We start from the raw sequence: 16,592 nt of genomic DNA, 5'->3' as shown, positions 1-16,592 counted from the left end.
GTCCGACTCTTTGCAACCCCATGGACTGCAGCACTCCAGGCTTCCCTGTCCTTCACCATCTCCCAGAGTTTGCTCAAACTCATGTTCATTGAATTAGTGATGCCATCCAGCCATCTCATTCTCTGTTGCCCCCTTCTCCTCCTGTCCTCAATCTTTCCCAGCATCAGGGTCTTTTCCAATGAGTCGGCTCTTCGCATCAGATGGCCAAAGGACTGCAGCTTCAGCATCAGTTCTTCCAATGAATATTCAGGGTTGATTTTAGGATTGACTGATTTGATCTCCTTGCAGTCCAAGGGACCCTCAAGCATCTTCTCCAGCACCACAGTTCAAAAACATCAATTCTTCAGCATCCTGTCTTCTTTACAGACCAACTCTCACATCTGTACATGACTGTTGGGAAAACCATAACTTTGACTATACGGACCTGTCAGCAAGGCCTCAGGGCCCCTCCCCTGCCAAAGTCTGTGGCTCCTGACAGTGACTTTTAATTCTACAACTCATATGGAAATGCAAGGGACCCAGAATAGTCAAAACAATTTTGAAAAAGAGGAACAAGGTGGGACTCACACTTCCCAATTTCAAAACTTACTACAAAGCTACAGCAATCTAGACCATATGATATTTGGCACAGGGCTAGACATACGCAGATAAATAGAACAGAACTCAGAGTTCAAAACTGAACTCTTACGTTTATGGGCAGTTGTTTTGGACAAGGACACCAAAACCATTAGACAGGGAAAGAATAGTTTTTCAACAAGCGGTGTTGGGACAACTGGACATCCACATGCAGAAGTATGAAGTTAGACTCCTTCCTCCCACCACATGCAAAAAATACCTCAAAATGTAAAAGCTAAAAAATAGAAAACTCTTAGAAGAAAATATAAGTATAAAACTTTGTGACCTTGGACTAGGCCACATTTTCTTAGATATCACACATGAGACACAAGCAACCAAAGAAAAACTAGATATGTTGGAGTTTGTAAAAATCAGAAACGTTTGTGCTTCAAAGTACACTATCAAGAAGTGAGGGCTTCCCTGGTGGCTCAGTGGTTAAATAAAAAAAAATCCACCTGTCAATGCAGAAGACTCGGGTTTGATCCTTGATCCAGGAAGATCCCACATGCCACAAAGCAATTAAGTCTGTGTCTCACGACTATTGAGCCTGTGCTCTAGTGCCTGGGAGCTATAACTACTGAGCCCTAGGGTCCCAACTACTGAAGCCCATGTGCTCTAGAGCCTGTACTCCACAACAAGAGGAACCATCAAATGAGAAGTCTACACGCCGCCACTGGAGAGTAGCCCCCACACACCGCAGCTAGAGAAAAAGCCCGCATGGCAACAAAGACTTAGCATAGCCAAAAATAAATATAAAATTACAAAAAAAAAAAAAAAGAAAGTGAAGAGATAATCCACATGATGGGAGAAAATATTTACAAATCACATATCTAATAAGGGCCTATTATCCAGAATATAAAGGACAAGTAACCCAACTGAAAAATGGGCAAAGGAGCCAAACAGACAATTCTTCAAGGAAAATATGAAACATATAAATGGCCAATAAGCACATGCAAAGATATTTGCAATTATTAGGCATTAGCAGTACGAAAATCAAAGCTACAATGAGATAGCACCTCACATCTACTAGAATGACTACAGCTAAAAAAGACAATAGTAAGTTTTGGCAAAGATATGGAGAAATCGAACCTCCATACATTGTTTGTGAGAATGTAAAATGGTATTGTTGTTTGTTTAGTTGCTTGGTCATGTTGACTCTTTGCGACTCCATGGACTGTAGCCTGCCAGGCTCTTCTGTCCATGGAATTCTCCAGGCAAGAATACTGGAGTGTGTTGCCATTTCTTTCTCCAGTAAAATGCCATGGCATCTGTGAAAAAAAAATTGGCATTTCCTCAAAGATAAAGACAGTCACCATTGTGATCCAGTAATTCCACTCCTAGGTATGTACCCCCAAAGAACTGAAAACAGGAGCTCAAATAAAAATCTGTACACGAATGCTCACAGAAGTACTATTCACAACAGCTAAAAAGTAGGAAAAAAAATCCTCATCAAGTGATGCATGGATAAACATAATGTGAGATCCATACGATGGAATATTATTCATCAGTAAAAACGAATGAAGTTTTAAAAAAGGAGCCAAGTAGTGGGACATGATACAACATAGATGAACCTTGAAAACACTATGTTGAGTGAAAGAAGCCACATCAAAGAGGTCACAATTGTATGAATACATTCATATGAAATTTCCAGAATAGCAAATCCATAAATACAGAAAGTAGATTAGTGGTTGCCGTGGGATGAAGGGAGGAGTTAGAATGGGGAGTGACTGATAATTGCTCCAAGACTCCCTTTTGGGGTGATAAAAATGTTCTGGAATTTGACAGTGGTGACTGTTGCACAACTTTGTCAATACACAAGAAAATTACTGTATTGTACACCTCAAAATAGTGAATTTTATGATGTGATTTACATAAATTTCACAAGTGACACTGTAAAATATTTGATGATGTGGAACAAAGATGACAATATATTTAGTGGAATATATGGTTATGTATCGGAGAAGGCAATGGCACCCCACTCCAGTACTCTTGCCTGGAAAATCCCATGGACAGAGGAGTCTGGTAGGCTGCAGTCCATGGGGTCGCAAAGAGTCGGATACGACTAAGCGACTTCACTTTCACTTTTCACTTTCATGCATTGGAGAAGGAAATGGCAACCCACTCCAGTGTTCTTGCCTGGAGAATCCCAGGGACAGGGGAGCCTGGTGGGCTGCTGTCCATTGGATCGCACAGAGTTGGACACAACTGAAGTGACTTAGCATGGTTATGTATTAAGTTTGCATCAGCACTGAACTGAAGATGCAAAACCTATGGCTACAAAGGGTCAACTGTATATTTCATTTTTAAAAATCTGTGTGTAAGTGGACCCATGCAGTACAAGCCCAGCTGTTGAAGGGTCAACTGTAGAAATATAATATGATCCCACTTCTGGGTATTTACCCAAAGGAACTGAAATCAGGATCTCTAAGAGACATTAACACTCCTTTGTTCATGGCAGTGCTATTTACCATATCCAGGATGTGGAATCAACCGAAGTGTCCATCAGCAGACAAATGGATAAAGATGGTACATATATACAATGGAATGTGATTCAGCCTTAAAAAAAGTAAGGAGAGTCCACAGTATGTAACAACATGAATGAACCTGAGGACATTATGCTGAGTGAAATAAACCAGTCACGAAAGAACAAACCCTTCCTGACTCCACATATCTGAGGAACTCTAAAATAGTCAAATTCACAGAATCAAAGAATAGAATGGTAGTTACTAGGGGCTGGGGGAGGGGGAATGGGGCATAAAGTTTAATTAATTAATCAACTGGCATAAAGTTTCAGTCAAACAAGATGAGTAAGGTCTAGAGATTTGCTGTACAGTGCTGTACCTCTAATCACCAATCATTTATTGTATGCTTAAACATTTAAGAGAGTAGGTCTTGGGACTTCCCTGGTGGTCCAGTGGCTAAGACTCCACGCTTCTGAAGCAGGGGCCTGGGTTCAATCCCTGGTCAGGGAACTAGATCCCATATGCTGCAATCAAGACCTGGTATAGCCAAATAAATATATATTTTTTTAAAGCGAGAGAGAGTAGATCTCAAGTTAAGTGTTCTTACCATGGTAAAATAAAAGTTTAGAAAATAAATGACAAAAAAGAGGATGTTACCTCTAGGTGCTGAAATGATGGAAGGTTCTAATTGTTGTTATGTTCTTAAGATTTTTTTGACACTAGCTGAGAAGAACATGGCTTGTTTTATCATTTTAATAATACTATTTAAGCACAATAACCATTAGGCATTCTGAGAGCAGCAGACTCTATGACTTGATGGCTTATTCTGCAGAGACTAAGTTCAACATGATCCCAGGCAGGCTTTCTTAAGTGTAGAAGCAACTAAACTCTGAATAAGATGTCCTCTGTGGGGACAGGGAACCTCAGAACAGAGGGAGGTGATGGACCATGACAGTGTGTCCAGGTGTTCACTGACGCAGAAGTTGCACAGGACAAGGGTGGTCTACCTTCTGTGCTGGGTTCATGACTCCAAGCTAACACTGGGAGGAAATCTCTGTGCCAGCCAAGTTCATAAGCGCCTCAGCAGGAAACCTGCCCACTCTCCACGGAACAGAATTTACTAAGCCTTAGCCAAAAATCAAAGCCTTAAAATGTTCTGTTTGCTCTTGGAAAAAATAAATCTATCAACCCTAAAAATACCTAGGACAAAGCCAAAAGATGAAAATGACTCTGAGTGGGTTTCAAAAAGATGTTTGATGAATCTTTGCAAAGACTGTCAGAGTAAGAGTCCTTAGGACCCTTGCATTATAGTGGAGACATGCCCTCAAGGACCTGTGATGAAGTACATGAAAGGACTCCCTCCCAGGGGCAGAAACAGCTGAAAACTCTTCACAGTCTCTACCTTTCATGCAGCCAGAACAGACCCTGTGCTTATTCCTGGAAAATGAGTATAAACAGAAACTGTTTACGTGATGTGCTGATGGTGGTGGTTTAGTCACTCAGTCATGTCCAACTCTTTTGCAATCTTGTGAACTGCAGCCTGACAGGCTCCTCTGTCCATGGCATTAACCAGGCAAAAATACTAGAGTAGATTGCCATTTCCTCCTCCGGGGGATCTTCCTGACCCAGGGATTGAACTTGTGTCTCCTGCTTTGGCAGGCAGAATCTTTACCCCTGAGCCACCCGGGAAGCCCTACCTGCATACATAGACTCTGAAACCTGACATCAGCATGTAAGACAGTACTAGGTTGGCCAAAATGTTCATTTGGGATTTTCCTAAGATCTTTTGGAAAAATCCGAATGAACATTTTGTCCAACCCAATACACTCCTCTTCTTTGTAAATATCTGTGTGACCTGACTGTAAAAAATCATTCCTCCTTAAAGGAACTTGACTTTTATGTTAACCCAACCATCTCTTTAGATGACTTTTTAATTTAGTTCTAAAGCATCAAATTTCACTGTAGGAAATTACATAGAGAGAAGTAATTACAGAGGGAGACACACCACACAGGGAGAGAGATGTTTAGTGAGGTTGCCCTTTGTACGAGCTCTGGACAGGGGTCACTGCGCCCTCCCTGAGGAAACAAGACGACCAAACTCATTCTGCGAACACGTGGCTAGGAACATAGGCCTGTTGGCTTACAGTTTATGCCTTGATATACTGTCATAAAAACACCCCTGGAGGGCCAGATGAACTCACAGGCCCAAAGGAGCCTTGACAGGTCAGGTCGCCATGAGGCAAGTGTGGCTCCAGGGCTGGCCCCTCCCCACTCTCCTTCCACTCCACCCCGACCCACCCCTTGTTGCCAGGGCCACACACCTGCCACCCATACAGCACCTCCTGTGTGAGGATGCTGAGGGAGGCAATGCATATGTTTGAACTGTTTAATTAGCCAGGAATAGGAAAGCAGTGATTCTTTTGGCTTCAAAGCAGATGTTGAGCTAAGTAGGAAGAACAAGAGCCCCAGAACCTACAAGATGACTCAGCCCCAGTCCCCCACAGGTCCCAGCATCTTTGGGGATGTACCTGTCCACCTGACTTTCCTACTATAGGGATTCTGACACTGAAAGGCCCTCTCTGACGTCCAGCAACCCTTCACCTCCTCCTTCCCAGCCTGGTTTGCTGGTTAAGCTGAAACCCCTGCACCCTTCCCAGACTTGGGTTCCCAAAGGCCTCCCCACCCAGTCTGAATCCCAAGACCACCTCCTTCAGGCTCCCCATCAGCTCCCTGCTCAGCCAGCCACCAACTGGGATCTGCCACATCACCACCTTTCTGTTTCCAATCTGGGTCTCCGGATGGAACTATGAAGACTGAACTCCCCCGAGGGAACATGGCCCTCATTGCCCCTGAAAGAAGTGAAAGTGTTAGTCATTCTGTCATGTCTGATTCTGCAAGCCCATGGACTGTAGCCCACTAGGCTCTTCTGTCCACGGAATTCTCCAGGCAAAAATACAGGAGTGGGTTGCCACTTCTTTCCGCAGGGGATCTTCCCAATCCAGGAATCAAACCCAGGTCTCCTGCATTTCTTTACCATCTGAACCACCTCACCAGGAAAGCCTTCATTGCTACTGAGCAATTGATTTATTCAACTCTAACTATTTTCATGTTGAATCTCCCAAAAAGCATTTATTCTAAGAATTTCTTGTTAACTCAGAGGGGAAAGTTCATTAGCCTGACTAATCGCAGGTTGAGCATTATTCTTCAAGCCATCCTTACTACTATCAAAGCCTACATGATCTCCACCTGATGCCTGACTTGTTTCTTCCTGATTCTGAACTTTCTTTATTGGTGACGGTGGGTGGGGGCAGGGAACAGGGCTGATGTCCCTCTCCCAACCCTCAGCAACAACTTTTGAACCTTTGCTCCCGAAAAGGTACAAAAGATGCAAGGAAGAGGACTTCCCTGGTGGTCCAACTGTTAGGAATCCACCTGCCAGTGCAGGGCACACGGGTTCAATCCCTGGTCCGGGAAGATTCCATATGCCACAGGGCAACTAACAACACCACGTGCCACAACTACTGAAGCCTGTGTGCCTAAAGTCTGTGCTTTTTAACAAGAGAAGCCACTGCAATGAGAAGACCACTTGCTGCAACCAGAGAAAGCCCTCATACAGCAATGAAGGCCCACTGCAACCAAAATTAAATAAATTATAAAAAAAGAAGGTACAAATAAGAAATGAATAAAGAAAAAGCAGCAATTAATGAAACCAAAAACATTTTTAACAGTCCCGAGGACTAATAAAAGTAAAAGCTGGTGTTTTGAAAGGACTAACAAGATAGAACTTCACGCAAATTTAATCAAACAAGAAAAAAAGAAGGCATCCAAATTAGAAACAAGAAAGAGGACATAATTATATATATGGATTTGTAAACTGGTGAAACAGATAATTTTCTAGGAAAACACAGATTACCAAAATTAACTCAAGAAGAAACAAACAGTTCCAGAGGAAAAAAAGCAAAGGGTAGGAAAAGGTAATTCAGAGAAATACTAAAGGCTAATAAACACATGACAAGATGCTTCGTCTACCCAGTGCCCAGCAGGCATGAACTGAGCAATAAGATACTTTTAAAGCCATCATATGGGCTAATATTTTTTAAAGGGATAACAGTGTCAGCAAAAATGTGGGAAATAGGACTTTCACACACTTGTATGCATGGATTTTGGGAAGCAGCTGGAGAGGAGATTGTAAAAGGGGACTTTTGGGACTTCCCTGGTGGTCCAGTGGCTAAGACTGCACGCTCCCAATGCAGGGTGCCCAGGTGGCATCCCTGGTTGGGGAATTAGATCCCACCTGCCACAGCCAAGAGTCTGCACGATGCAACCAAAGATCCTGCATGCCACAACTAAGATGTGGCTCAGTCAAATAAATATATCTATTTTTAATTAAAAGAATAAAGGGAGACCTTTCACATTTTACTCTCTGCACTTGTATGAGTTTTTATAAGAATGTGCTTTAAAAATGGAATTTCTAAGCCTGTATACACAGGACTAATACACAACTGTTACTATCTGTTTAGATTGGAAAACAAAGCTTTGAAATGAGAATGTAGACTTAAAACAGTTTATGGATCTGAAACATAAGAGGCAAGAAAAAAGAGAAACAGAAAACTAAGCAGCAGAGTACAGACTGGATATGACGCAGAAGAAAACCAAGCACCAGCTCCGTGAGGGCAGAAGCCCTGGCCTCTTCCTTCTGCCCCTTGCTGAGAGCCCAGCACAGGGCACTGAGTAAGTGTTTGCTGAATACATGAAAGCAAAATGGGATTCATATATCCAGAGCTACTTTGGGAACTTCAACTTCAAAAGAAAAAAGTGCAACAGTTTTACCCAAGTGTATTTTACTAATTGTGGTGGTGGGTTAGTCGCTAAGTCAGGTCCAACTCTTGTGACCACATGGGCTGCTAGACTTCTCTGTCATGGGATTCTCCAGGCAAGAATACTGGACTGGGTTGCCATTTCCTTCTCCAGGGGATCTTCCCGACCCAGGAATCGGACCTGGGTCTCCTGAATTGCCAGCAGATTCTTTACCAACTGGGCTATGAGGGAAGCCCAAGTATTTTATTAATATTATCTTGAAATGCAAGATTATTCTTTTCCCTGAAATCCTGTTACACTCTTCATATAACCATTAAGTTTGAAATTTATACTTAGGTTATTTTTCTGCATCCAACCTTCAGTTACAGGGATGTGGTTCAGGCTTCCCTGGTGGCTCAGTGGTAGAGAATCCACCAGCCTATGCAGGAGATGCAGGTTTGATCCCTGGTCCGGGAAGATCTCACATGCCTCGGAGCAACTAAGCCTTTGCACCATGACTATTAAGCCTGTGCTCTAGAGTCTAGGAGCTGAAACGACTGAAGCCCACGCACCCTAGAGCCCATGCTCCACAACAGAAGCCAGCATACCGAAACTAGAGGAAGCCCACACAGCAACGAAGACCTAGCACAGTCCAAAATAATAATTTTTTTTTTTTATTAACCCGCATCTCCAGGGTCTCCTGCGTTGGCAGGTAGATTCTTTACCACTAGTGTCACCTGGGAAGACCCAATAAGTAAATAAATATTTTTTTTAAGGGATGTGGTTCATCTTGGTTAGTCTGTTACTATATTTTCACTAAATATTTTAATAATATTTGTATGCTGGTGTTCATATTTGTTAAAATTCACAGTTTTCCTCTTTTTCTATTTTGTAGCATTACATCAGTTTAGAAAAATTGATAGAGCAGAGTGAAGTGTTAACCATTCAGTCATATCTGACTCTTTGCAACCCCATGGATTGTAGCCCACCAAGGCTCCTCCCTCCACAGGATTCTCCAGGCAAGAATACTGGAGTGGGTTGTCATGCCCTCCTCCAGGAGAGCTTCCCAACTCAGGTATCGAACCCAGGTCTCCCTCATTGCAGGAAGATTCCTTACCATGTGAGCTACCAGGGAAGCCCAGAGAGAGTGGTTCAAGGAAATATAAAGGTCATGCTGACAGTATAAATATGACTCAACAGTTAGAAAGGGTCACTATTTTTAATCAGCTTGATTGTTGTATAGTTGACTGGAAGGGTCATATTGAACAGGACTGACGCGTAAGCTGGAGAGGTGTGTGTCCTTTATGTGGCCAGCCGGCCACTTAAACAGGGATGTGCAAGCAGGAAGCACAGTAATGTATCCTGAAAAACTGGAATTCATTGGCCCCCTGATGCATTTGCTCCCAAGGGTTAGAACACTTCATAGTTTTTATGAAGCTCCTGAAATAGTGGCAGAAAACCACGCATGCTTCCCACATGACTTTCAGACAAAGCACCATGGCCTCTTCGGTAAACCAACCAAGTTCTTCCTCAAGGGGACAATAACGTTTCTCTGTGCAAAATCCTATGAGTTTCACAGGAATACAACAGAGGCCTCATTTACTGCTACACCCCTCAGAGATAAAACTGGTACAGCACACACATTTATGGAACGTGTGTTTAGAGCTGCCCCAAGGTTAATGATACATGTTTTGGCCAGAGAGAAAACAGAACAAGATGTTAGCAGAATTCCTCTCTCAAATCATGCTCTGAATTTCAAGGAATACGTATGGCGTGCCACAGCGAAGAGGAAGAAGCACTCAAACCTCAAATGGCTTTCCCTGTACTGTTAAGGTGTCTGGACTTGATAAGCCCTAGTCAATGAGGATGATTTAAGCAAAGAAGCAAGGACATAAAACTCATACTTTAGAACAACTGTTCTGAAGGTAGCATGGAGGACAGATTATAAGGGAGTAAAGCTGGAAGCAAGAAACCCATTTCCAGGCAATTTAAACAGTCTAGATGAGATACCATACACAGAGAGTGAAAGAGAAATTCATAAGAGGCTGAATCAACTAATTGTTGCTGTTGTTCAGTCGTGAAGTCGTGTGCAGCTCTTTGTGACCCCATGGACTGCAGCATGCCAGGCTCCTCTGTCCTCCCCTCTCACCTACAGTTTGCTCAGATTCATATCCATTGAGTCACTGATGCCATTTAACTATCTCATCCTCTGCCACCCCCTTCTCCTTTTGCCCTCAATCTTTCCCAGCACCAGGGTCTCTTCCAGTGAGTTAGCTCTTCACATCAGCTGGCCCAAGTATTGAAGCTTCAGCCTCAGCATCAGTCCTTCCAATGAATATTCAGGGTTGATTTCCTTTAGGATTGACTGGTTTGATCTCCTTGCAGTCCAAGGGACTCTCAATTGTCTTCTCCAACACCACAGTTCAAAAGCATCAATTCTTTGGTGCTCAGCCTTCTTTATGGTCCAACTCACACATCCATACATGACTACTGGGAAAACCACAGCTTTGACTAGTCGGACCTTTGTAGGCAAGATGACGTCTCTGCTTCTTAATACACTGTCTAGGTTTGTCATAGCTTTTCTTCCAAGCAGCAAATGTCCTTTAATTTCATGGCTGTAGTCACCATCTACGGTAATTTTGAAGCCCAAGAAATTAAAATCTGTTTCCACTTTTTTCTCTTCTATTTGCCATGAAGTGATAGGACCAGATGCCATAATCTTAGATTCCTAAATATAAATAATAGAACTTGAGTGTCAGTTGAATTTTGAGGAGGAAGGAGGTGTTTCTGGTTTGAAAACAACTTGTTGAGATTGTGAAAAGACAAGGTTTGCCATGTGCATTTTTCATCTACTGCAGTGTAACAAATACCCATAACATTTAGCAGCTTGCTAAATTTTATTATATTTATCATTTATCATCTCACAGTTTCTGTGGGTGAGGAATCAAGGAGAAGCTTTGCTGGATTATACTTGAGCTGGGGCTGCACCATCTGAAGACTTGACTGGGACGGGAGCTCTGAGGAGTTCAAATCACACAGCTGGCAAGTAACCACTGGCTGCTGACAGACCTCTGTATCTTGCCCAGTGAACCTCTCTATAGGTGGCTTGAATATCCTTCAGTTATGGTACACGTCTTCCCCTGCACCAGGTGACCCGAAAGAGAGCAAGGAGGAAGCCACAATGCTTTTAATGACCCTCAAGTCTCACACATCCTTTCTGCCCTATTCTACTCATTATGAGGGAGTGATTAATTCCAGCCCACATTCATGGACAGGGCATTAAGCCCCACCTCTTGAAAGGAAAAGTATCAAAGAGTTTACAGGTATGTTTTAAAACCATTATAGCACTGAAGCAGATGATGAGTTCATTTCTTGCTGAATTTGAAATGCAGAGACACTCAGCTGGAAGAGTACAGAGGACGGATGGACATACCCATCGATGAACGTAGTGAGAACAAAGTCTACAGAAGACAGAGCTAGAAGCGAGGTCACAGGACTTTCCTCGGGGCCCAGTGGTTAAGAATCCACCTGCCAATGCAGGGGACACCGGTTCAATCCCTGATTCAGGAAGAGTCCGCATGCTGTGGGACAACTAAGCCTGTGCACCACAACTACTGAGCCTGCGCTCAGGGCCGTGCTCTGCAGCAAGGGAAGCCCCCAGGAGGAGAAGCCGTGCACCGCAACTAGTCCCCACTCACCACAACTAAAGCAAAGCCTACATGCAGCAGTGAAGACTCATTGTGGCCAAAATTAATTAATTTTCTTCAAAAAGAAGCAAAGTCACAGAGTTAAGGAGGAAATGAGAGACAAAGTCAAGCGATTCCTGAAAACTTAGCCATGAAAGGAAGTCAACACTTAAAGGTCAGAGTAGAGAGTTTGGGTGGACTCCTTTTTAAGATAGCAAACTTTTGAGCATGTTTATAGGTAGAGAGAGAAGAAATCAGTACAAGGACTTCCTGGTGGTCCAGTGGCCAAGACACCACACTCCCAATGCAGGGGGCGTGGGTTCAATCCCGGGTCAGAGAACTGGATCCCCCATACCGCAACTACAGATCCCGAGTGACGCAAATAAGACCCAACACGGCCGAATAAATAAATACTTTTTTAAAAAAAAATCAGTAGAGAGAAGTCAGAGTGTCAATGAGGAGGGGGTAGTTGACAAAGGTCTTGGTAGGACCTCTTGGCCACTGATCCGGGACAGAGGAGAGACCTCCTTGCCCGAGAGAGAAGGAAAGGAAGAAAGGGTGCTGTTTAGCTTGGTCCCGTCTCCAGGACAAGTAGATCCAGGACAAAGTGTGTTGTTAGGAACACAGATGCGCCCGCAGGTTGGGAAACTCTCAAGTCAGCTTAGTATCTCCCCAAGCCGTCCTACCTTGTCTCGCTGTTGTTCACAGACCCTGCCAGGTCTCTGGGGCCGGCTGTAGGCTTCATTGTTCTGACATACCTGCTTCCCTGTGCCCTATGCTCTTCTAAGGTGTTTGATTGGCTGTCTATCTAAGAAGATGACCACCTTGGCCTTGGAATCTCCTCTATGGGAAGTTCCCATCAGCAGCCCTGAGGGACTTGGTATCGTGGGGTCTCTGCCTGCTCCCAGTCTGTGGCTTGCACCCCGAGCTGGGTGCGGTAGTAAAGCTCCTCTGAACCACAGTGTGTTGTTTCCCACAGAAGAAACTGCAGTGGCACTGCTGTTTCTGCCCTAGAACCCTGCTTTGGTGTCCAGATTCTTGATGTATTTATTATCCTTCAGTTCTATAAAACTTTGCTGCATTAAATACAAATATAGTTCCCTTCCTGTGAATTATGACCTCAACAAAAGCTGGCCAACAGAAGATATACATTAAACTGTGACGATTCATGGAAATGAATAAGCCCATAGCAGCAAGTTCCCATGCTAGCAGTTACCATGGTGACCATGGGCATGAATGGCTATTTAAGGTGCTCTCTTTAAAACATCTCATTAGGCACCAGATAGAAAAACTGATGAAATCATCGGGGAACTTTGTTTTTTAATTTTAATGAAGAAAGAAATTAAGCTCCAGGGGATCTTCCCAACCCAGGGATCGAACCCAGATCTCCCACATTGCAGGCAGATTCATTTTGCCAGCAGAGCCATCAGGGAACCCAAGAATACTGGAGTGGGTAGCCTATCCCTTCTCCAGTGGATCTTCCTGACCCAGGAATCAAATCAGGATCTCCTGCATTGTAGGTGGATTCTTTACCAGCTGAGCTACCAGGGAAGCCTCTAGAAATATGTTAGCTACTATTTATAAAGCAACTGTTAGAGACCAAACACTTTCCTAGGGTTTTTGCTTAAATTGTCACATTTATTCCTCAGAAAGTCCCTATGAGCTAGGTAGTATTCTTTTACCCTTAGAGTAGTTGAGGAAACTGGGAATCAGACAGATTATGTAATTTTCTGATGTCCACACAACGTGTGTTAGAAAACCTAAGGTTTCCACAGAAAAAGTTCATGGTTTTTCCATTCTCCCATATTGCTGTTCTGATAACAGTAACTAAATTAAAGTATAAATACGATGACCAGGTACTGCCCCCAAGCTCATTCACTCTCACACTACCAGGGGCTCAATGTCCTCCACACAGGCTGACCACAGCCTGAAGTTTTCTTATTGGCTGCCTATCTTCCCACTAGATTACAAACTCACTGAGAGCAGGGTCCTTGTCTGCTTCACTTCCCACCCATCATCAGTAACTAGAACATTATCTAGCATGGATCAGGGAATCAGTAAATGTTTGTTGAATTAACAGACAAATATGGCAAATTCAAAGGAAAAGTTAAACTGAGCAGGACCCTGCAGAGGCTTCTCAGGGATAGAAACCCCACCCCATCCCACCATGTCCCCTGCCTATTGTTTGTAGAAAAGCTTTAGCTTCCCAGGCCTTCCCTGAGTTCCAAAGTTAATCAGAGCAGTGAGAAAATGCAGAAACAAAGGAAAACAGTTAAGTAAGACAAAATAATAATAGTTAAGCCACAACACAGGTGCTGGACCTTCAGTTCCTCCTCAAGGGCTCTAGACAGCAGTCTAAGCCACGTCCTCTGAGTGGTGCAGAGACTGACACCCCCACCAGCTGGAGTTAAGTGCATGCAGCCCACCAGCACATACCTCAGACCCCCTGTAACCAGAAGGTTGTGGATGTTGACTCCTGATCACCTTACCACCAACCGTCAGAGAATTGTGTACAAGCTGATCACACCCCCTACAATACCCGCCACTAACACTGTCTTTAAAAACCCCTCCCTGAGAGACCTGGGGGAGTTTCCGTCTTTTGAGCAGAAGCTGCTCATTCTCCCTGCTGTTTGGCTCAATTGTTGTTCAGTCTCTTAGTCATGTCCAACTCTTTTGCAACCCCATGGACTGCAGCACCTCAGGCTCTTCTGTCTACAGGATTCTCCAAGCAAGAATACTGGAGTAGGTTGCCATTTCCTCCACCAGGGGACTCTTCCCAACCCAGGAATCAAACCTGAGCCTCCTGCATAAGCAGGCGGATTCTTTACCACCAGGGAAGCCCTTTTGGTTCAATCACAAAAGCACTAAAGCAAATGCTTATATAAACATGTATTTTAAAAGAAAGCATTTGACAAGTTCAAGACAGAATTTAAATTATAACTTTTAAAAAGAAATACCCACGGGCTTATTTGGGACATACTGTGCTGTATTTTTCCATGTACTATTTTCAGTAAAGCAGTTAGCAAACTTGAAAGATCATAATAACAAACATGTGCTTCTGTAACTCTGAAATTGTGACTAAAGGAAGTTCTTCTTCACCAGTTCATGCACACATTTGTGTTAAAAAATGTAACAATCTATTTTTCCCTGGAGAATACCCAAGGCCAGTTTAACTAAAGGAGGATGGTCACTGAAGTGAAGCTATCAAGCATGAGCCTAAGTGTTAATATATTTCAGAACAACAACAACAAAAAATCTTAATTCCCTCTGCCAACCCTGCAAATGCATTTCCTATATCACTGGGGAGACAGGTGAGAGAATGTAGAATGACCAACCAAAGGCCTTATTTCTCTCAGCAAAATCAATTTGAAGCTAGTAAGTAAACATATGTCCTCACAATGAATAGCAGGTTATGTCCAGAAGAACTATTTAAAACATCTTACTCTGAGGATACTACTAAAATCTTTCAACATGATTTCTCTCCAAAATAATTTTATTGAATTAGTATTTTTTTTTTTATTATAAGACTACATTTTAAAAATATTTTACTTTATTGATTTTTGGCTGTGCTGGGGCTTTATTGGTGCATGTGGGCTTTCTCTAGCTGCGGCCTGAGGGCTCTCACCGTGGCGGCATCTCTCACTGAGGACCCAGGCTCTAGGGCGCGCAGCCTTCGATGGTTGCAGAGGGCTCTCACCATGGCGGCATCTCTCACGGAAGACCCAGGCTCTAGGGCGCACAGCCTTCAGTAGTCGCGGCCCACGGTCTCAGTCGGGTGCAGAGCAGGGGCTCAGCAGGTGCAGCGCAGGGGCTTGTGAAGTTGTTCTGAGGCATGTGAGCTCTTCCCAGACCAGGGATCGAACCCACATCCTCTGCATTGGCAGGCGACTCTTAACCACTCACCCACCAGGGAAGCCCTAAATTTTAAAATGTCTGACATTTACAGTCAACTGAAAAAGCTATAAGCTTACAGTCCTGTATCATTACAGTCTCAAAGCTAGACTTAGCCTACACCACCCTGTCATTTGTAACTCTTGTTAAAATGCCAGACTACAGCTCCTTTAAAGAAAAACAAACCCGGCGCATGGTGTCAGGCATCCTTTGCTGCTGCTTATAGTGACTAAGTCCCACACTTCTAATACAGCTTTCATCTACTTACTACACATCAAAGGGTTTTACAGGGTTTTCTCTTTACACCTTAATTCAGTTTGTTCAGGATACTGTCACTCTTTCCCAGATAAAAATGAGGAAAATAAACTGAGCAACTTACAAAATAATACTGAGGATGATTAGGTGGAAGTTTATAAAACAAATTTGGCTGTGAGTTAAATCATCACTGAACCCAGGTCATACGTACATGAAAATGTACCATATGAGGCTGTGTATTTTTGTGAATGTTTGAAATATTCTGCACTATAAGTTTAAAGAAAAAATAAAAGAAATTAAACAAATGACTTAAAAGTCACAAAGCAGAGACTTCCCTGATGGTCCAGCTGTTAAGAATCCACTTGCCAATGCAGGGGACATGGGTTTGATCCCTGGTCCAGGAAGATCCCACCAGCCACAAAGGAACTAAACCCATGCACCACAACTACTGAAGCCCCTTGCATCCGAGAGCCCCTGCTCACAAGAGAAGCCACCGTAATAAGAAGACCGAGTACTGAAACTAGAGAAAGCCCGCTCGCAGCAATGAAGACCCAGTGTAGCCAGAAACACATAAATAAAGATGGTAAAGATAAACATTTGAAACAGGGCAAGTGGTGGGGGTGCGGGGGGAGTCAAAGCAATACACAAAGAGTGCCTGGCAGAAAAGAAAACCCTAGTTCACCTATAGCTTGGTGGCTAGACACACCAGCGGTGTACTGTCACCTTTAGGGTGAGCTGTTTCAAAAGTCACCTTCAGCAATGGAATGATTCATTCCAGGTGAGTCATGTCCTCCTGCCTTACTATTAATTACCTGTAAGACCAGCCTCAGATCTTATTATAGCCATGGTGGCACACAGAAGCCAATAAAATGTCTGCCATCCTGCA

At 43.4% G+C, this 16,592-nt stretch overlaps 1 protein-coding gene across 2 annotated transcripts in view; it reads right to left on the bottom strand.

Moving 5' to 3' along the window:
- The window catches only part of SPECC1 (sperm antigen with calponin homology and coiled-coil domains 1), a 252,437-nt gene that overhangs the window by 217,764 nt on the left and 18,081 nt on the right, over positions 1 to 16,592 (bottom strand). The window lies entirely within an intron of this gene.

Source organism: Bubalus bubalis, chromosome 3 (genome assembly GCF_019923935.1).
Source record: "Bubalus bubalis isolate 160015118507 breed Murrah chromosome 3, NDDB_SH_1, whole genome shotgun sequence".
NCBI lineage: Eukaryota > Metazoa > Chordata > Mammalia > Artiodactyla > Bovidae > Bubalus > Bubalus bubalis.
Note: the sequence above shows the minus strand (reverse complement) of the source record. Positions and strands in the feature narration are given on the sequence as shown.